This window comes from Gorilla gorilla, chromosome 6, assembly GCF_029281585.2.
Source record: "Gorilla gorilla gorilla isolate KB3781 chromosome 6, NHGRI_mGorGor1-v2.1_pri, whole genome shotgun sequence".
NCBI classification, from domain to species: Eukaryota; Metazoa; Chordata; class Mammalia; order Primates; family Hominidae; genus Gorilla; species Gorilla gorilla.
Window position 1 is genome coordinate 105,475,927 of NC_073230.2, and position 23,209 is coordinate 105,499,135.

The 23,209-nt window shown below is 33.7% G+C and overlaps 1 long non-coding RNA gene across 2 annotated transcripts in view; it reads left to right on the forward strand.

Moving 5' to 3' along the window:
• The window catches only part of LOC109027709 (uncharacterized), an 84,041-nt gene that overhangs the window by 27,838 nt on the left and 32,994 nt on the right, over positions 1 to 23,209 (forward strand). The window contains exons 2-3 of one of the 2 annotated variants that reach the window (XR_010134540.1): positions 10,126 to 10,233; positions 21,166 to 21,291. This is a non-coding gene — a long non-coding RNA (uncharacterized lncRNA). Of the gene's footprint in view, positions 1 to 10,125; positions 10,234 to 21,165; positions 21,292 to 23,209 lie in introns of those variants that run through there. The other variant, XR_002006734.2, reaches the window with a different exon arrangement.

Below are 23,209 nucleotides of genomic sequence, written 5' to 3' on the forward strand. Positions count from 1 at the left end.
AGCAAGAAAGTTAGGAAAGATGGTATTTTATTTGAACTAATATGATTTTAGTAGACCAATAGTTTGTCTTAAAAAGTGTATTCTGGGCCAGGCGAGGTGGTTCACGCCTGTAATCCCAGCACTTTGTGAGGCTGAGGCAGGTGGATCACGAGGTCAGAGGTTCGAGACCAGGCCGGCCAATATGGTGAAACCCCATCTCTACTAAAGATACAAACAGTTAGCGGGGCACAGTGGCATGCGCCTCTAATCCCAGCTACTTGGGAGGCTGAGGCAGGAGAATCTCTTGAACCCGGGAGGCAGAGGTTGCAGTGAGCCAAGATCATGCCACTGTACTCCAGCCTGGGCCACAGGGCGAGACTCCATCTCAAAAAAAAAAAAGTATATTCTGTTAAATGTCTTAGATTGATACTTCACTCTGATTGCCCTGTTTAGTAGCCTATGTCAACTGTGAGATTAAAATACATGTACATAATGGAGCACTAGTCAGCCATTAAAAGAACATGAGATTTGGCCTGTAATTCCAGTAGTTTGGGAGGCTGAGGCGGGCAGATCACCTGAGGTCAGGAGTTCAAGACCAGCCTGGCCAAAATGGTGAAGCCCCGTCTCTACTAAAAATACAAAAATTAGCTGGGCGTGGTGGTGGGCACCTGTAATCCCAGCTACTCGGGAGGCTGAGGGAGGAGAATCACTTGAACCCAGGAGGCGGAAATTGCAGTGAATGGAGATCGCACCACTACACTCCAGCCTGGGCGACAGAGCGAGACTCTATCTCAAAAAATAAATTAAAAAAAAATAAATAAATAAATTAAAAAAAAAAGAAAAAGAATGAGATCTTGTCATTACACAACAACAGGGGTGGAGCTGGAGCTCATTATGTTAAGTGAAATAAGCCAGGCACCCAAAGACAAACTTCACATGTTCTCACTTATTTGTGAGAGCTAAAAACTGAAACAATTAAACTCATTAGAGATACAGAATGGAATGATGGTTACCAGAAGCTGGGAAGAGTAGTGCATGGAGGCAGGGAGTGGGTATGGTAAATGGTTACAAAAAAAAAAAAATAGAATGAATAGGACTTATTATTTGATAACTCAACAGGGTGGTTATAGTCAACAATAACTTATTATACATTTAAAAATAACTGAAAGAGTATAATTGCATTGTTTGTAGCACAAAAGAGAAATGCTTAATGCAATGGATACCCCATTTACCCTGATGTGATTATTACACATGGTTTGCCTGCATCAAAATATTCCATATACCTCATAAATATATACACCTACTATGTACCCCAAAATTAAAAATTTTAATAAAACAATTTTAAAAACTAAAAAACACTTAATAATTCAACTTTTTTCAGATAAAGTACATTTGCAGGTTTGTTAAATTGGTATATTGTACTCAGGTAATGTGCGTAATACACAATAAGCTGTTCAACCCACACCCTCCTCTCTCCCACCTCTACTATTAATAGTGCTGTCTTTTGTACCCATGTTTATGTCCACGTATGCTTAATGTTTAGCTGTCACTTGTAAGTCAGAACATGCAGTATTTGGCTTTCCATCCCTGTGTTTATTATAGTCTCCAACTCCATCCATGTTGCTGCAAAGGACATGATTTCATTTAAAAAAAATATTTTTTTCTAGATTTATTTTTTTAATCAGTGCTCAAACAGTAATCCATGGATACATGCTGATATTAAACTGAGATTATAAAATTACCAAATGCTGAATTATTTTTTAAAAAGATCGTTGGAGTATGTAATATTATTTAGCAGTATATGAATTCATATTTTGTGAAGTTAATTTTAGAATTTATAGTCTGTCACATTTGGGAGGATGCTGTCAAATCCACCCCTTCTCTTTCCTTTGTGTTTCTGCTTGACAACAGTGATGTACTATTGGCAAGCAAAACTTTAGTACACTAAAAAAATTAAAACAGTCATTGCTATAGGGTCTAAATATATATTAGTAAGAGTAGCATTTAGAAGTTCTTTTACTCTATTTTTTAAATATTTTTGCCTTGTGTTTCTAGGTTGTTTTTGCTTATAAGCTTTATTAGAAATTTTCTCAAAGTACTTATGCTTTCAGAATAATCCATGGGGTTAGCTCTCCAATATCTTTATTACTTAGTGAAAATAATATTGTTCTATAAAAGTTCAAGAATAGAGAAATTTTTTGGCCATAACAGAGTGAAGAATTCAAAATGGAGACAAATCGCCTTAACCCACCACTTTATAAACACTCTCCATTTCCTCAGATTAATTTTTTCTAATTGGAATTTCTTATTCTATTTAATGACTGGGGAGATGAGGAATAGCGGTGGCATTTGGGTGGCAGGCTACACTACATTATGAAATGAAGCTGCAAAACATACTAATACCTCCCTTAGAAGAGCCCTCAGAGATAATAAGTGTCGTAATTCTATTACAGATAGTGATCAGGTTATTAACTTTAGGTAGAGGCACAACTTACTTACAGTTTATTGAATTTTAATCTAGTTCTGTATTTCTGCATGTTAAACTGAGCTACACAATAGGCCTGTCATTTCACTGAGAAATACTGTAAACCTGAGAAAAATATCCATTAGCAATAGGAAGAACAAGGACTCATTATTGTTAAATGTTAGCGTTAAAGCTGAACTGAAAGAACCTCATCACTTTTAAGTCAGAAGCTAAGTGAGTAACATATTTGAATCCCAGTGATTTATCATCAGTCTAGATTCTAGTACCAGGACCAGGTGACTCAGACGTGGTCACAAAGGGTGGCTGGTGTCTGGGGTGATGGCGGAACCTAGCAGACCTAGCATCTAATTTTTCTCACAGCGTACACATTATAAAACTAATTTTAATAATATTATTGGGCTATATTTTACATTTTAGACAATGTCTCCTGGTAGCATTAAAAATAAAAAAAAATCTTTAACATTTCTGATTAGGCATACTGAAATCCACAAAAAAATGGCACATCAAAAGTAAGCATTATATCTTCCTCTATGGGAGAATATTTGAAGTGCAAGACCAAAAGATGGAAAAATAAAATTCTATTTAAAACATAATAAAGCTTAGACAGGGCAAAGAATTTAAAAACATAAATTTAAGCATTTCTATGAGATCATTACATCAAATATTATTAAATTTTAGATTTTAAGGGTGAAATGCAGGTCCTATCCGAATTCTTTTTTCTTGCAAATTTATCATCTTTCCCAGTCTCAAAGGACCTGATTGTGATGTGCTTACAAATTGAATTAATACTTGGGAATTTATTCAACACACAAGTGTGTACTGTGTGCCAGAAATTCTTCTAGTTGTGGGGGTTAGAGCAATACTCTGTAGAAACATGTGTCAAATGTACATTTGCTCCTGCATTGTGGCAAAGCCATATTCTACAAAGGCAGAAATATTTTTAATATCTCAGAGAGCCTCTTAATCAAAGTGTAGCTGACCACTTCAAATCTCAGCTTAAATATCATCTCTCCAGAGATGGTTTCTCTGACCACTCTTCCTAAATTAGAATTGCACTGTTATTTATTCTCAATTCTCTTTCCTTCAAGCATTCATTTTATTTCAATTTTGCTTTTTATTTTCTATATACTCATTATGCTTTAAGCTTTCTGAGACCAGGAACCAAATGACGATTAGTCAGCAATGTAACTTTTGCATTTAGCACTATGCCTGCCCAAAAGCTCATTTATTTTGTCTTCATCTAGGGTTTCAACAACATTTTAGTTTTGACCATGGTATTATATATCATTTTGATGGTACATGATGGGTTTTTAAAATTAACTTTTGTTTCATTTGTGTTGAGTCACAACCAGAGGAGGAAGTAAGGAAGAAAAGCAATGTCTGTCACTTGTTTCTACATGCTATTTCTTTTTTTAAAGAACAAAAGAAATAAAACTTTATTTGTTATGAAAGAATTGCTCACGATAACAAATTTTAATCTACAGGAAAAAGCTTTAAGCTTTTAAAATTTTGAAATAATTATAGATTTACAGCAATTGCAAATATAGTATAAAGAGGTCTTGTGTACCCTTCCCCCAATTTTCTTCAGTGTTCACATTTTACATAACCATAGTAAAATATCAAACTCAGGAAAATGACGTTGACACAATATGTGTAAAGCCATATATCATGCTATCATATGTATAAATTCATTTGAACACCACCACAAAAGATACAGAAACAGCCAAACACCACAATGGTCTCCCTCATGCTACCCCTGATAGTCACACTCGCCCTCCTCCCCATTGTCATCCATGAACTCTGACAACCACTAATGAGCTTCCCACTTCTATCACTGTTTTTGAGAATGTTATGTAAGTGGAATCATATGCTATGTAACATTTTGGGATTGGCATTTTCAGTCATCATAATGACCTTGAGATGTGTTCAGATTGTTATTTGCATATTTTCATTTCTGAATAGTATTTCACTGTATGAGTATAACACAGTTTATTCAACCACTCACCCACTGAAGGTCATCCAGACTGTTTCCTGTTATTTTGCTATTACAAATAGAGCTGCTATGAATAAGTACATAAAGAATTTTGTGTAGACACAGTTTTCATTTCTGTTTTTATTTGCGTATTATTTTTCAGTGTTCCTTTTATTTCTAATAAAATAAGTAAAAGCTTTATGAAAAGTGGCTCACTATGAAATATTTGAAGCTATAGAAAAATTTTAAAGGAAAAACAATGATCTACATTCCTACAACTGAAAGTCACTATTACTCCATTGGTATTTTTCTTTGCAGTATTTTTTTTTTTTACTTTTAATGTACAAGATTCTTATGCTATATATAAATAGTTCTAGTTGTAATATATAAATGCAATATTGTTCCTGATTTTTTCTTTACTATTATAAAATAATTATTATAAATAAAGAATGAAGGAAAGATACTCACATATACAAATAAACATTATTTATTTGAAATGAAGCATAATGGTAAAATATATGCCCCCCAACCCCACTACTCAGTGTAAGAAATAAGACATACCATTACCACTGACACTCCCTTTGGGTCTCTTTGTTTTATTCATTTATTTTAGACTTTTTTAAAGGATATCTTCTCAATCATACTACTGAAAACAGATGTCATGTTTTCCTAGACAAAAATTTAAATGAGGAGATGTAAGAGACCCACTGGTTTTGTAACTCACCATGGCTGGTAATACATATTTTACTCTTCTTCTCAATACTTTAAAAAAATTCTTGCTGAAACCATCAAAATTGTATTCCTTTGAGAAGCCTATGATTTAAGTCTCCTTCAAGTACAGGGACAGTTAGTGTTAGACTATGGTAGATCTTTACAAACCAGTGGAATTAAAAATCCTACCTGTGAGCATTTTTTTGTAGTTTTTGTTTGTTATGCAGTTAGAGAAGCTGATTCATCTTTTTTTTCTACTTTATTCAAAGGAATGCACTGTTCTTGAACTGTGAATATAAAATTTTGGGGTATAAATTAGTTTCATTCTATGTGCTCCATCAGAAAGCTATTTTTGATCAAAATTATACTGAAGTGTATGATGTTTACTTTGTTCTATGTATCATACTTTGGCTAAATATTATAAGGTTTATATAGTTCAAACTATAATTCTCCAATTTTTCAAGGAATATGAAATTTGTATTTATACATATCTGTTTTTTTCAATTATTTTGTCATGCCAGATTCTTCCTTACTCCCAGAAAAACTATTATTGGTAACAACAAAAAAAAGAAAACTACAGGTTTGATGAACATAGACGCAAAAATTGTTAACAAAATACTAGCAAGCCAAATTCAACAACACATTAAAAAAGATCTTTCACCATGATTAAGTGGTATTCATACCAGGAATGCAAGGATGGGTTCACTATATGCAAATCAAAACAGCATGCTACATAAAATTAACAGAATGAAGAACAAACATCATATGATCATTTGAATAGATGCAGAAAAAATCAACAAAATTCACATTTCTTTATGATAAAAATTCTCAACAAATGAGGTGTAGAAAGAATATACCTCAACACAATAAAGGCCATATATGACAAACCTACAACTAACATTATACTGAACGGAGAAGAGTTGAAAGTGTTCCTCTAAGATCTCAAACTAGGCAAGGATGCCCACTAGCACCACTTCTATTCAACATATTACTGAGAATTCTTTTTAGAGCAACAACAAAGAGAATGAAATAAAAGGCATCCAAATTGGAAAGGAGGAAATTAAATTGTCTTTATTTGCTGATGACATAATCTTATTTTATTTTATATACATATATATATATATATACACACACACACACATACACACACACACAATGAAATACTATTCAGTTATTTAAAAAGATTGAAATCCTGTCCTTTGTAACAATATGAATGAACCTGGAGGACATTACATTGAGTGAAATAAGCCAGGAAGAGAAAAACATATACTGCATTATCTCATTCATATGGAATATATAAATGTTAAACACATAGAAGTAGAGAGTAGAATGGTGGTTATCAGAGGCTGGAGTAGTTAAGGGGTGGAGAGTTGGAAAGATGTTGGTCAAAGGATACATAATTGCAGTTAGATAAGAGGAATACATTTCAAGAGATCTATTGTACAGCAAGATGACTTTAGTTAATGATGATACATTGTATTTTTGAAAAATGTAAAGACAGTGAATATTATGTTCTCTTACCACAAAAACCATAACTGTGTAAGGTTACACATTTGTTAATTAGCTAGATTAACCATTTGACAATGTATATGTACTTCAAAATGTCATGTTCTACATTTTTATCATGTAGAATGTGACATTTACTCCAAATACTGTATTTGTTGATTTTTGAAAAGAAAGAAAAACAGTCATTGTGATACAATTTATTTAGAGCATATTAAAATTTAATAAAGACAATTCACTGTTGATCCAATTGGAAATACTACAAAATCGAATTAGGGAAGCTCTATATAGATTCTAACTATTTTCTGTCTGTTATTATCTTCTGAATATTTGGGAAATTTAATATGAGAAAATGCTTCTATTGAGATTTGTGTCAAACATAGCAGAAATGCAATGATCCTAACCAGCGTACCCCAGATGTCATAGAGTTTTCATTTTGAGAGTATTAGGTCATACTGTATATACATATACATATCTTTAATTTTTAATGAATAAATTATGGGAACTTTAACCCATACCAGTTTGATTGCTGGAAATTAGTTCAACTCAAGTGTCAGCCCATTGTTTCTATGAGTTGCTTACAGAGTTTCTCATGTATATTTAGAACCATTCTGTCAACTGTGATCACTCTGCAATATTCACCTCATTTTTTTCCTTGTCTATTCTGGCTCTCACATGTTCACTTCTTCTGGGTGCAGAGCCACTGGATATTGCCAGCTGTTTCCTACCCATGACTGATTACAGATTTTTTTTACAGACCTCAAGGTTTCAAAGTTTTTCTTCCCTAATTATAACTAAGCTTTTGTCTCCAGAGCCTTAAAATACTTCTTACAAACTTCTGCTAGCTTCTGACTATTCTTGCCTAGATATTTTCCATGACTTACAAAGAGCAAGCAAACAAACACAAAACAAAACAAACAAAAAATGAACTCCAGTTCTGTTCATTTCTGGACTCCTGAAGCCACAGAAGTCATATTGAGTTCACAGGACAACACTTGGAATAGAAACTATAGTTACATCAGTTTCTCTATTTGATTGTAAGTGCATCTCCATGTTTCCCAGGTATCATATGTACATGATACTGTGTAAATTTGTATAAACAGTAAATATATATTTTTCTGAGTACAGAAAAAGCCAAAGTCTTCCTCCCCTCAATATCTGTACATAGCACCTAGGACCTAGACCAGGATTCTAATCATTTATCGAATATTTATTGGGGGTGACTAGTATGTCCTAGGTACTGTGCAAGTGGGGGAACTTACTCTCATAGAGTTTACATTCTAGAAGGGAATAAAAGGCACCCAAATTGGAAAGGAGGAAATTAAATTGCCTTTGTTTGCTGATGACATAATCTTATATCACACACATATGTATATATATACACACACACAATGGAATACTATTCAGTCATAAAAAAGATTGAAATCCTGTGATTTGTAACAACATCGATGTTGGGGAAGGGAAGATATAAACAGATAAGAAAACACATAAATTTGAGAGTTGGCAATTGGTAGGGTATGAATATATGTTAACAGGAAGAGGGGGGTGCAAGTCATTTAAATAGGGTACTTAAGGAAGGATAATCTCTGTGGAAAGATCTTAAAGATGAGACTTTGCAAACAGCTGAAGAAAGAACATTCTGGGGAGGGCAAGATTCTATGGGGGAGAAAGTAGTAGTGAACTCAACAGAAATAAAACAGGTATGCTGAAGTTTACAACAGAAAGAAAACAGGTATGCTCTTCCAGGGGAAAGAGTGAAAGTAGATGAGATCAGAGAAGGAAGCCAAGTACCAAGTTTTACTCTAAAGTACATAAGAAGAATTGGGAAATTGCTGGATTGAGGTATGGAGTCAATGTGGAGTCTGTAATATTTTGGTTGGGGGGGTGGTGGAAGGTTTTTTTGTTTTTGGGGGGTTTTTTTGGCACTCTTTAAAAGATGGAAGTATGTTGGTAGGCTAAGCCAGTGAACAGGGAGAGTCTAATGTCACAGGATAGAGGCTATGGCAGAGGAGCAGAGAAATTTAATTGGAAGAGACCCAGAGGCATCTGGAGAGATTCACATTTGATAGAGTGAGAATAATTTTCTGGTTGTAATAGAATACTCATATAGGCTCAAGTAGGTCTGTAGATATAATGAAGGAAATAGGAAGATTACTGCTATGAAGCAGCAAAACTCCCTTTGTGAGATAAGAGAAAATAAACAGATACAAGTATGTATGACAATGAGTTACAATGATATTTGAGTAGCAGCAAGATTTTTATTTCATAAAACGGTCTCGTCTTTTTTAGGTTAATATTTGTTGCTACAATGTAAAAATTCAACTGATTATTTTTAGAAGTTGAATATAAATGTATTCATTTGTGCTTATTGAATAATTTACTGTGTATTAAAGACAAAGAAAAGAAGCTTTAGGTTACTAGTCTGGTAGAAATCTTAAATTTGTTGTATGCTATCTAAGAATAGGTTGGGCCTGTTTCACTAACACAAAATGGCTTGTCTTTTCAACTGTAAGATGGTTCAGGCCAATTGATATATTCTGAAATTATTTGCTCCAAGATAAGGCTGATCAACAGGAAGCAGACAAAAGATAATTTTGTAATAGAAATAGAATAATAATGTTATTCAGAATTTTACTTTTAAACTCACATAAGGAAAGAGTTTTCATAAGTTTGAGCACTTCTTTTAAAAATTGTCAGTGAGTCAGAGTAAGTTAGGAGAAGTTGTTATTACCATATAAGTAATTTACAAATATCAATGAAATTAATTTTATGGCATGACATTTATGCATTACTTTTTATTTATAAATCTTATATGCTTGCTCTGGAATTAAATTGTATTGGTTAAGTTTGTTTAGACATTATTTAAAGTTGCCTGAAGAGAGACTGGATTTCAGAATGACAATATTCAGAACAGTACATATAATCATTTGTTTGATAAAGGGGAAAATACATATGCATTTGTATTTAATTTATATATATATATATATTTTCTGGAAAAAATTAAAAAACATATAAAAGTATCTCTGGAAAGATTTAAAAACAGATGTTGTTTTCTTCAGGAAGAAGAAAAGAATAATGAGAAGTGAGATGAATATTTTCATTCTTGCATTTTCTACCTCTTGATTATTGATGAATCATTTCAGAGGATAAGCACCCATAAGGATACTTACTTGAATGTAAAATTTTGCAGAAATAACACATATTAATACATAAGCACTTGCTGTTTATGTGGCTGTATTTAAAATCTATGGGTTTTTTTTTCTTCTGGTTGTAAAAATCTCCTGAGAAGTAAATATAATGAGCAATATAACCTAGAAAGTAATATCCATTATTTTTAATGGCCTGGTTAGCCCTTAATTAAAACTTTAATGTTAAAACAGAAAGATATTATTAGGCTCTGTGAAATCAGGGGTATGTCAAAAGTGGTCTCCTATCCAAAAAAAAAATAACATTTATCTCACATTCTCTTTAATAGATACACTTAAAATTGGTGGCAAATTTTAATGGAGTAGAAAGACTTTCCTACGTATCCTCTGCATTTGAAGTTCCAAGAAAGATGTTCCAAGAATAATTTGCTCTAAAGGTAAACAACTAGACAAACTGTAAGATTATTCAGATTGCTTAACCTAATGGGTAGAGTTTAAGTTAAACTTATATATTGGTTTCAGAGTGATTGGTGGTGACAAAAATCCAAAATAAAGAGTCATGAGATATTTGCACCTCTAAAAAGATACCACACTCTTAAAATACCAATTTGAATCTATTAGGAATTGGTCAAATTTAAATGCATGTTTTATATGTTTCAGTCTATCTAGTTTATTTTTCATAATGGCTTTTGAAAACTATCACCGTAACAAGACAAATCTGGGGGGAAAACAGAAAGGCATATGTGGAGAACCAGGGCCACCAAGTGCCTATAAACATACAACATCTCAAAGTCACTACTACGTGGTCATATAACTTTTCTTCACTGTGCTATCTCATTACCGCATGCTCCAAACTTGGGAAACGGAAACATTGTGATTATTTTCTAACCAATTCCCAGAAAATCTGGTTCTTGCTTCCTTTAGCACTTCTCTCAGCCCCATGCAAACCCTCTCAGCCCCACGTACACACTTCATTACAAATTGGTACATGCATTAATCCACCTTAAGGAACTTTTAAATTTTTAATATAAAATAGCTCTTACCAGACTTCAGTAGGCTTAAAGCCACATGGAGTATTTGCTGTTTAAAGCATATTTTCTAGCCTCTTCATAGAGCTTTTATAGGTAAGAGATAAACACCTAAACAATTATTTCACTGACAAATAATTTGATAAGTTCTGGTATAAAGGATTTTATACCTTTGATAAATTCTGGTATAAAGGAATCCCAATTGCAAATTATGTGCACACAGAAGAGGTAAGTTAAGGATCTGTGATTCCAAATATTTCAGTTAACTTGACAAACTTGGCAACCGCTCTCTAATGCCTTTCATCCTCAGTGGTTGCCTCTAAGACCCAGAAGGAAGTCTCACACAGACTGCATGACTTCAGTTGTTTTCTTCTAAGTCACGAAAACCTCATCTCATTAGAATTCCGTATATTAAGTGCATAATCATACTCTTTATTAGCCTCCCTGCTCCTAAACAATGCTATTGGAATCCTGGCATTTTCCAAATTTCTCCCTCATTTACTGTCCTGTCTAGATCAAAAGATCCCATCTTTCCTGATGTGAACCAGCTCCGATCTTGCTCATAACCCTGATACTACAGAATTATTAACAGGAAGTTTCCAGCTATCCATCCTCTGTATCCACATGCACTGTGCATTCACAGCTGAGAAGAACTTGCCTGTACCCAAGCTTTAAGGCTGTTGTCTCTTCTCAGACCACATTTTAGTAGCAAAGGACATTTTTCTATTGTTAGCAGAACAGTGGAAAATGATTTTTTGAAGTAAAATGGAACAAAATACAGTTCCTGATCAAAATCACCTAGATGTTTTTCATGCTAGAATATCACACCTACACACCCACATACTCACACCTACATTAGCATTTTAAAATCCACATTAACAAGTTTTTAGTTAAGAAGTCCTGCAGTTTTTTTTAAAATTTATTTTTATTTTTTATTTTTTTATTTTATTATTTTATACTTTAAGTTTTACAGTACATGTGCATGACGTGCAAGTTTGTTACATATGTATACATGTGCCATGCTGGTATGGTGTACCCATTAACTCATCATTTAGCATTAGGTATATCTCCTAATGCTATCCCTCCCCCCTTCCCCCACCCCACAACAGTCCCCGGTGTGTGATGTTCCCCTTCCTCTGTCCATATGTTCTCATTGTTCAATTCCCACCTATGAGTGAGAACATGCGGTGTTTGGTTTTCTGTCCTTGTGATAGTTTGCTGAGAATGATGGTTTCCAGCTTCATCCATGTCCCTACAAAGGACATGAACTCATCATTTTTTGTGGCTGCATAGTATTCCATGGTGTATATGTGCCACATTTTCTTAATCCAGTCTATCGCTGTTGGACATTTAGGTTGGTTCCAAGTCTTTGATACTGTGAATAGTGCCTCTATAAACGCTACATATGTGTGCATATGTCTTTATAGCAGCATGATTTATAATCCTTTGGGTATATGCCAAGTAATGGGATGGCAGGGTCAAATGGTATTTCTAGTTCTAGATCCCTGAGGAATTGCCACACTGACTTCCACAATGGTTGAACTAGTTTACAGTCCCACCAACAGTGTAAAAGTGTTCCTATTTCTCCACATCCTCTCCAGCACCTGTTGTTTCCTGACTTTTTAATGATCACCATTCTAACTGGTATGAGATGGTATCTCACTGTTGTTTTGATTTGCATTTCTCTGATGACCAGTGATGATGAGCATTTTTTCATGTGTTTTTGACTGCATAAATGTCTTCTTTTGAGAAGTGTCTGTTCATATCCTTTGCCCACTTTTTGATGGGGTTGTTTTTTTCTTGTAAATTTGTTTGAGTTCATTGTAGATTCTGGATATTACCCCTTTGTCCGATGAGTAGGTTGTGAAAATTTTTTCCCATTCTGTAGGTTGCCTGTTCACTCTGATGGTAGTTTCTTTTGCTGTGCAGAAGATCTTTAATTTAATTAGATCCCATCTGTCAATTTTGGCTTTTGTTGCCATTGCTTTTGGTGTTTTAGACATGAAGTCCTTGCCCATGCCTATGTCCTGAATGGTATTGCCTAGGTTTTCTTCTAGGGTTTTTATGGTTTTAGGTCTAACATTTAAGTCTTTAATCCATCTTGAATTAATTTTTGTGTAAGGTGTAAGGAAGGGATCCAGATTCAGCTTTCTACATATGGCTAGCCAGTTTTCCCAGCACCATTTATTAAATATGGAATCCTTTCCCCATTGCTTGTTTTTCTCAGGTTTGTCAAAGATCAGATAGTTGTAGATATGCAGCATTGTTTCTGAGGGTTCTGTTCTGTTCCATTGGTCTATATCTCTGTTTTGGTACCAGTACCATGCTGTTTTGGTTACTGTAGCCTTGTAGTATAGTTTGAAGTCAGGTAGCATGATGCCTCCAGCTTTGTTCTTTTGGCTTAGGATTGACTTGGCGATGCGGGCTCTTTTTTGGTTCCATATGAACTTTAAAGTAGTTTTTTTTCCAATTCTGTGAAGAAAGTCATTTGTAGCTTGATGGGGATGACATTGAATCTATAAATTACTTTGGGCAGTATGGCTATTTTCACGATATTGATTCTTCCTACCCATGAACATGGAATGTTCTTCTATTTGTTTGTATCCTCTTTTATTTCATTAAGCAGTGACATGATTGTATATCTAGAAAACCCCATCGTCTCTGCCCAAAATCTCCTCAAGCTGATAAGCAACTTCAGCAAAGTCTCAGGATACAAAATCAACGTACAAAAATCACAAGCATTCTTATACACCAATAGCAGACAAACAGAGAGCCAAATCATGAGTGAACTCCCATTCACAATTGCTTCAAAGAGAATAAAATACCTAGGAATCCAACTTACAAGGGATGTGAAGGACCTCTTCAAGGAGAACTGCAGTTATTTTTTAAGTGTTTAATTTTTACTTAACCAAAACGTACTTCACATATTTGATAATTTAACCTTATATTTCCCACTGTTAAACATTCTGTGAATGGGCTATGAAACACAATTTGAAAACTACTGACAGAGATTGATAGCATTCTCATAGCTGAATATTACTTCAATTTCTTGGTCATCAGCCAAAGGGTAATACTAAATTTAATTATGAATATATTATTTAAGAAAATCCTATGCTGACAAATTCAAGACTCTTCAAAACTAGAAGCAGCTCACCTGAATTGGATAGTTTTAGATTTATTACTGAGCTAATCTTAGGGAACTTGTTTTTGAACATTAAATCAACTTGCATAATTCAGCAATAAATAAAATCAATCAGACAAAACTGAACTTTGTGTCTTCTTAATATTGGATTATTTCTGTAAAATAATTATTTCTTTGTATGAGTCAGAATAGAACTAAAACAGGTGAGTCAGTTAACACTTGTAATATTATGTTCTATGATATATCTGCATTGTGAAAAAATAGATGGAAGGAGATGACTTGCTGAGAAAATGACTTCGGGTGGCAGACAATGTGCTATGCATTGAGATACAGAAGTGAATGATGCCATTTGCTGCTTTCATTTTTATTAGTTCCAATCAGAGGAGAGTGAAAATCAAAAAGGGTAATATAGTGTTGTAAGTATTAAGATGGCCATTAGCATAAGGCAGTGTGGCACCACAGGTCATTAGAATCCATAAAATATTACTCTTTTGGGGTTTGTAAAATTAAATCAAATTTTCTTTCTGATCACTCTTATTTTGAAAAGTGAGTGTGAGGCTTGAAATTACTTACTTTTATTTACATTCACTACCAGTTAAATAATGGATGAATAGCATAGGCAACGTATGATCAGGATTTGGGGTGACAGACATAAAGGTAAAAACAGCTGACATTGAAATAGAAATAATGGAAATAGTGTTTATGGGCCATAATGATAAGCAATGGATTGGATTTATTTATGGCATCGTTGCCAAATCATGTCGTAAACCAGTGATATAATTTTATTTGGTTATTAGAAAATTGTGTTTCTTTAAAATATCAAAAATAATTGACTGTGTTTCATGGATTATGCTATTAAATAAAAAAGATTTAAGACACTTTACTTATCCTAAGTCAGACAGAAGAGGAAAAAAAATCTTGGCATTTGAAACAAAGACAGGAAATAATTTAGCAATATGATGAATTAATTCTCCTAAGGAAGAGGGTAATTTGATAAGTTGTCCTGTCACAGCGGCATGCTGAGCATATGACTTCCTGATGACTGGGGAGTTTTTAATTAATTAAAACTAGTGAGAGAGTGAGGCAGTGGACATTTTGTTTATAATGGACATTAGATCAGAAGCATCCAGGGTCCTGTGGCCAATCTTCAGCGATTTTGCTGAGTAAGGATGGCTGAGTCTCTGTGATGAGACACATTAATTATGGGCAAGGTCCAACAGCAAGGAAAAACCACTTCAGGGGCTACCTAACAAATGCAAGTGGGCTAGAATAAACTTGGTTCTGGAGATTTTCATCAGCTTGATAAATAGGTGAGACTTCAAGATAATTATTTTGGGATCATTAATATTTAGTATAGAATGTTTCTCAAAATGTGAACCATCTGATTCCTGTCCTTAACTGAGCTCAACCCTATACTGAGATCCACCTACTATCTTTCAGGCTGGGTCGATTAACAAATGCCCGTGTGTATTTTGTGCACACTGAAGCTTGAGAAACACTGGTGAATATAGGCAGAGAGACTCATCACACTGCATACTTTACTTGAAATTTTGCATCTTTTATTTTTATATCTTTCAGAAAAATGTTCACTCTATTTATGCCATTTGGCAACAAGAGATCTGTATCGCAGACAAAGAACTATTGTCCTAGATTCCCCTAGTCACCTAGTAAACACTATTTCCAACCATATTATTTCTTTGCTGCTAGAAGGAAATAATAAGGCTGAAAATGCAGAGATTCATTTTTCTCTACCTTCAAGCCCAATATGGAAAAGGGAAATTGAAAATTTTCCTGGAATATTTCTTCTGTGATACAAAGACATAAATAAGAAGAAAATATCTTTCCTTCTTCCTTTGCATTGTTTTGTTTTTGTGTGTGTAAGTTATAGTGCTTGGTGCTTTGGTGCTTATAGATATTAAGTGAGTATTAAGAGAAGCCAGGCCAATGAGACTGACATCACTGAATCATGTCTACAACAACGTATTCTGAATTTCTTGTTTTGTCACATATTAAACTTTCATTGTTTAAGCCACTTTTAATCAAAAACATGTTATTTTCAAATGAAATAATCTTAGATGATCTATCTTTTGTTGAATTTATTTATTTCAAATTACCATGGAGAGATGTAAATTTCCTGGTCAGCATTCCGAATCACATCTTTCTTTTCTCTAATGCAACTGCTTGAAATAACAAACAATAAAAACAACAAAAAACTGTATAAACTTACCACGTGACACTTATTTTGCATTACTAATATGTTACCGTGACCATAAATGCATGACAGAATAGAAAATAAGATCTTGTTAAACCTTCATAGTAGTAGAGAATATGTAAATTGAATTGTGTTGCTATAAAATATGTAAGATTTCCAGAGGCTTTTCTGTCTGGGCAGTAATTCAAACTTAATCCTAATTACAAAACAATGCTTCTCTCTCATTTTCTTATTCTCCTCTTTCATCTTAACATATATTGGGATATTAATAGATGCCATCCTTTAACAATAACTAACAGGCAAAACATTAACACAGATGATTTATAGAATAGTTTGTTCCTTTTTTTCACTCATTTATTATTCACATCACAGAAGAATTAGACATGTTAATAAAAGTTTCTTACAACTCATTTGTCTTGTCGTTCACAATCATACAGCACATTAAACCCCTTGAGGATCTTTGGAAAAAAATACAAATTAGCACCCACAGTTATTATTTAATTGGTCTGGGGGAGGATCAGTGGATATTTTTTTAAAGTGCCTCCAGTTGGCTTTAATGAACTGCCAGCACTGAGAATCATTGCACTGAACCTTGTTCAAAGAAGCCACTACTAGGCTAGATGAAATGAGTTGCTCAGATTGCAGAAGAATCTAGGAATGCTCCCCAATCCTCACGTTGAAGTTTGTAGCCTGCTTTTGAGCCAGGCCTGGAGATTTGGTTATTAGCTTGGAAAGGACTTAAGAAAACTGGCTCAATTATAGAGGAAAGCAGTGTGATTGGAGAAGTCCCAGGTTGTCTTGGTTGTTTTACTCAGAGAAATTTGGAGGAAAACAGATAGTATAAGATGACATCCTCTTTAATAAAACTCCATAGACATAAAAATATCTACGTTTAATATATGTAAGTTAATATGGAAAAGGATAGGTGAGTTATAATTATATCAACATCAGCAAGAAATCTAACATTGATGTTATTAACAATATTGCACAGCTGGATGCACACAGAAAATATTGAGTATTTTCTTAATTATTAATGTAATCCAAAGGGATGTGGCACAACCCAAATGCAGCAATACCCGTAGTGATAATGAAAACACATATACCCAGGCGAAAATGAAAGAGATGCTGGGTAGATTCTGTCTGTCTTTTAAATTCATTTGGTTATAAAATAACACATATATAAAAACACAACCAATGAAATAAGTAAATACATAGTTGAATGGATTATTATAAAGCAAACATCCTTGTAATTAGCAAACAGATCAAAATAAAATTTTGACAGCAAGCCTGTCCTTGTGACCCAACACAATCACAACTGCTTCCCTCCTCGTAAAAGAAACCACTAACCCGTTTTTCAGAGAAGTCACTTCTTTGCTGCCTTTTAGCCTTATTAGTCTAGCTTGTCTCCTTGGATAGTATAGTTTAGTCTTCCTAAAAAAACTAAACTGAACATTTGATATGTCTCTTTTTTGCTTTTTAACCTTCAGCTTCTCTCTTTATCCCTTTCATTTGCTTACAATTTGCATCCTGAAGAACTTAGACCAATTGATCTTAGAATTTCCCACAGACTAGATTTTAGAGATTGAAACCTCATAGTATAGTTCATCATGTTGATGTGTCCTTTATGTTTCCTGACAATTGGAAGCTGGATCCAAAGCCTTGACTGGACTCAAATTCTATCTATTCGATAAGATTGTAGACGGTATGATATTCTTTTACCAAGAACATTGTTTCTGGTCACTTTTTTCATGATATTAGTAGGTGTTGATGCTCAATGCATGGATCCATTAAGAAGCAGCAAAATGGTGATAATCTAATGCCATCATTTCTTATAATGTATTAGACTGAAAACCTCTATAAAGGGACACTTTTCCTCATCTACTCCTTATTTACAGTTCAAATATAGAAAAGAGACACATAATAAATGTTCTCTTTTATTTACTATCTTTGAAGATCAGTTATTTTCCTTTCTTCACCCCTATGTGAGCATTTATTTAATATTTTGATGACCATATGAGATTAAACATATTTTCTGGATTTATCCATTTCAAACATTTTTATTAAAACTTAGGTGGTCCTGTATTTAGCCAGGACAAATTGTCATTCAAATAGAATCTTGAGTCTTTTCAATATGACTCTAGTATTCTGATGGCTTCCTTACTATCTAGTATAACAAAAATATTTCAAGACTGTATTGTTTTGGATTGTGACGTAACAAATATCACAAATGTCAAGACTTAAAAGAACGTGCACTAATTCTCTCACAGTTCTGTAGTGCAGACGTTCAGCATCGCATGCCTGGATTCTCTTAGGGTCTTATAAGGCTGAAATGAAAGTATTAGATGAATTGCGTTCTTATCTGGAGGTTCTAGATAAGAATTTACTTTCAAGGTTATTCAGGTTGTTGACAAATTCAGGCTATCAGGCTGACGTCCTCATTTCCTCGCTGGCTTTTGACTGGTGGTCACTTTCAGATCCTAGAGACCTTGTTCTAGTTCTTTGTATACGCATCCCCTCCATCTTCAAGCAGGCACTGTATGCCAAATCTCCCTCGTGCTTTGAACCTCTAACCTCTTTTACAACCCACAGAGGAAAATTCTCTGCTCTTAAAGTGCTCCTGTGATTCAGCCAGCTAACCAGGATATATTCCATATTTGAGGGATGTTAATTACATCTACAAATCCATTCACAACAGTATTGAGAATAGTGTTTGATTGAATAGTCAAGATGGAAATCTTGGGGTACACACATGCACACACATACACATACATATGTAATATATAATATTAAGAATAACCTCATGAGTTTAAACTGATATTTCCAACTCAAATTCAGGACTATCACATTTTTTGCTTAACTTCTTCCACTTCTTTTGTATTACATCTGTATCTCCATTCTTCCAACCAGGAATTCTGGTTTTCAAGAACACATGATGAAAGGAACTTGAGTTTCCTATAATGAATGACTTGCTTTATAATATATTTCACACACAAGTATTTCAGAATGATAGTATGAATGCTACAACCACTGATAAGCTTACTGAAAAAAATTGAACTTGTAAAATTTAATAAAATATCTTTTATATTCTCTAACCATTAAAATGGTTGAACTATACTATATTTTTGGATCATATAGCCATTATTACACTCCTTCCTTTTTTACACTCTGTCTTTATAAGTAACTGTACCACAAGTTTTTATGTAGGTGACTGTACTTGTTTTGATTGTCTGAAGCTTTTTCCTCAGGAAATGCCTCAGGATTCTTGAGAAAAATATTCCTTGATTTCTTGCATGATAATAAAAGTTTATCTGTGTCCATTATAATTGAAAGTCAGTTTTGCTAGATATAAAATTATTTTTCCACATTTATTTGTCCATATTTAGTATCTTAAATATATTCTAATTTAGTCTGGCATAGAAAAATTGCTGTTGAAAAGTCTGATGACAAGCTAATTTTATTTCCCTTATGAGTCACTTGAGCTTTTTGCAAAAGCAAAGAGCTCCTTTGATATCTAAAAGAATTTTCTATTTATTTATGTTTTTATAAATTATCCAGTAATTTTATAGACTATGTCTTGGTTTTATTCACTTTAAGTTATATTCCCAAGTATATAGTGTATTTTTTCATTAAGCAGTTACAAATCATTCTTTAAAATTCAGAAATATTCTCTTAAATTATAGCTTTCAATATTAGTTTGGCTTATTTGCTTTTGTTTTTATCTTCAGAGATTTCTATTATTCCTAAGTTGGATATACTTTCTTCACTAATATTTATGTGTATGTATATATACATATGTGTGTATATAAACAGTCATGTCATTTAACAAAGAAGATACATTCTAAGAAATGTATCATTAGACAATTTTGTCATTGTGTGAACATTGTAAAGGGTATTTGTACAGACCTAGATGGTACAGCCCATAATACACTTAGGCCAAATGGTACAACCTATTGTTCCTAGGCTATAAAACTGTAGAGCATGCTACTATGCTGATAACTACAGGCAACTGGAACACAATAGTAGGTATTTGTGTATCTAAACATATCTAAACATGGAAAAGATACTGTTAGGTTTTGAAGGGAAGGCTAGGGTTAAAGAAAGACACATAGAGAGGAGGAGGTACAAACAGCAACACAGGTATATTGCAGACACTGCGAAAGTGGGGGACCAGCTTAATGCCAGAATCCACTGCTGCTCACAAGCTGGAGCAAGTCATAGGCCTGGGCAGGAGGGGCTTGGGGGGAAATGACCTGCTGCCCAGCAGGATATTGATAAGATGTTCCATAATAAGGCAGTTCTGGCCCTTGTTCCAGCGGAATGTGGTGTTCCTTGCACTTTCCCCCAGCAGAATATGATAGAGATGTTTCCTTAGTTGGGTCTTTGCCTTTAGTTGGTATGTGTCTGTCTTGTGGTCAGGTGGTTAGGCAGGATGTTTCTCACTGCCTGAACCCCTGTGAAATGTTTCAATTTGACCAAGGTCTGCAAAATAGCAGGAAGCTTATAAAATGGTGCAGTTTGGACTAACAGGTACAGTAAAAATATGGCATAAAAAATAAAAAATGGGACACTTGCATAAAGTATTTATGAATAGTGTTTGCAGGACTAGCTGTTGCTATGGGTGAGTGAGTGAGTACTGGTGAATAAATGTAAAGGCCTAGAACATTACTGTATACTACTCTAGACCTTATAAATATTGTACGCTTAGGCTATAGTAAATTTATAAAACATTCTTCCTCAATAATAAATTAACCTGCACTCATGTAGCTTTTTTCTTTTATAAACTTCTAAATTTTTAAATTTCTTATTCTTTTACAACATGTAGATTAAAATAAAAATACATTTTATAGCTCTACAAAAATATTTTTTGTTTATATACTTATTCTATAAGGTTTTTCTATTTTTAAGTGTATTTACTTTCTTTTACTTTTCAATTGCTTTTGTTAAAGAAGAATAAGACACAAACACACACATTATCCTATGCCTACAGAGGGTCAGAATCATCAATATCAGTATCTTCCACTTCTACATCTTGTCGCACTGGAAGGTCTTCAGGGGCAATAGCAAGCACGGAACTGTCATCTCCTATGAGGACAATGCACTAGGTTTGTTTACAACAGCATCACCATAAACATGTGAGTATGACCACTATGATGTCACTAGGTGATAGGAATTTTTCAACTTGCTCTTTATATATACACACATATACACACACACACAAAGACACACACGTAAACTACATATACAAACACACAAAGACACACACATACACTACATCATTTTAATTTTTTAATCTCTTTCATCTTTAAAATATTTCAATCTTCATATTGTTCTGAAGGCATTATTTATTATTTGTTCATTTTTGTTTTTCCAGTTTTGGTTTTAATTTTTAAAAGTTTCCAATGGTTTCCAAGTTTTAAAAGTTTCTGTGTTTCCAAGTCATTTCTGTTTTAAAAAAAATTCTTATTTAAACTCTTTTCTCATGACTTGCATCATTTTCCCAATATCTTTTAGTTTCTTTTGTTTTGTTCATGGGCATGTCTTCTGCTGTGTTGTCATTATCTGTAGAAATGTTATGTTGTTCTTATTAATAATTCTGTTTTTCTTGTTATAACTATGTATAGGATTAGACCTGATATGTTATTCTTAGTTTTCCTAAACTTTTAGAAGTAGTTGTGGCTTCAGATAGCTTTTCTAACTTCACAGTATTTCCCTTTTCTTTGTTTTCCACATAGTATTAAAAACATGCCGGTTTGCTTCCTGAAATTTCCTAGCTCTATCCCCTTTTCCACTTTTAACCTAATATCAAGTTAAAAGTATACACACACACACACACACACACACACAATTATCACTGGTGAGTTGCCTCACTAGTAAGTTGTGTAAATTCAGAATCATTTTAAAATAAACCAAATTTGGTAGGTCAGGCATATCAAATCTACAAAGCCATTATTCTTTCTTATTCCACCAACATTAGATGAAGGCCTATTAAATTCAAAAATTAGCATGTTTGGTTATTCTACTTCTGGATAGGATCTATTTTTTCAAGAGTCAAGCTCGGGTCAAGTGAATATACAATAATAAAATGTCCCATTCACTTTTTTCAAGAACAGGGGACCATATCTGTTTTTTCCTATATTGTATGTCCAGCAATTAATACAGTGCCTGGCACGTAAGAACTCAGTAAATATTTGTGAAGAGAAGAATACATTTATGAATGAAATTATACTATTGTACAAGTATTCCGATTATGTCAATTTTAGTGTGGCATAACAGCTCAATTGAGTTGATAGATAACTGAATTGATCATTACATAAATAAACATTTATTTTTTATAGATAGGGCCCTAGATTAGGTAAGATTGGCTATTTTAGGATTTACTTATTTAATATTGTGCTAGGAACTACTACTGAAGCATAAAAAAATATAGTCTTTGCCTTTTATAGTATAATGGGAAACCTGTAATAGATATTTTTATGGAGTGCATATACAATATTTAGGATGTGCATAAAAGGGGTGCCAAAACTCTTTTCTCTTTAGGGGACGGCTTTAGAGGTGGGTTAAGAAAGTTACTTGGAGTATGTATTAATTGTGCTAAAGTCTAAAACAGTGTAGACGTTGACCAGCTGAAGGAGATGTGGGGCTTTGGAAAGTGTAACAGAGGAAAGATCTGGAGAAAGGCTTGTAGGCGAAAGGAAAGCATGACAAATTTAGAGAAAATGCTAAGTTTATCTTTGTGTTCACCTCCTGCAATATTCTGAATTCATTCAGAAAATTTATAACATTCACTATAATAAAGGATAAAATGTCAGGATTTTTTATTTTGTTTTGTTTTCCTTTTGGCTTTTTGTTTGTTCCTTTGTTTGTATAAGACAGTTGGATTTCTTATGGAGACTCTGCCTAGTCTATAATAGACTAAAGGATTCAAATTGAGGCTATGGCCTTCAAAGGTACTGGATAGAAATATGCAATTCCTGATTTTGTCACCCCATCCCATATATTTTCTGGTTGCCCCAAACCTCTTTATTGTTCAT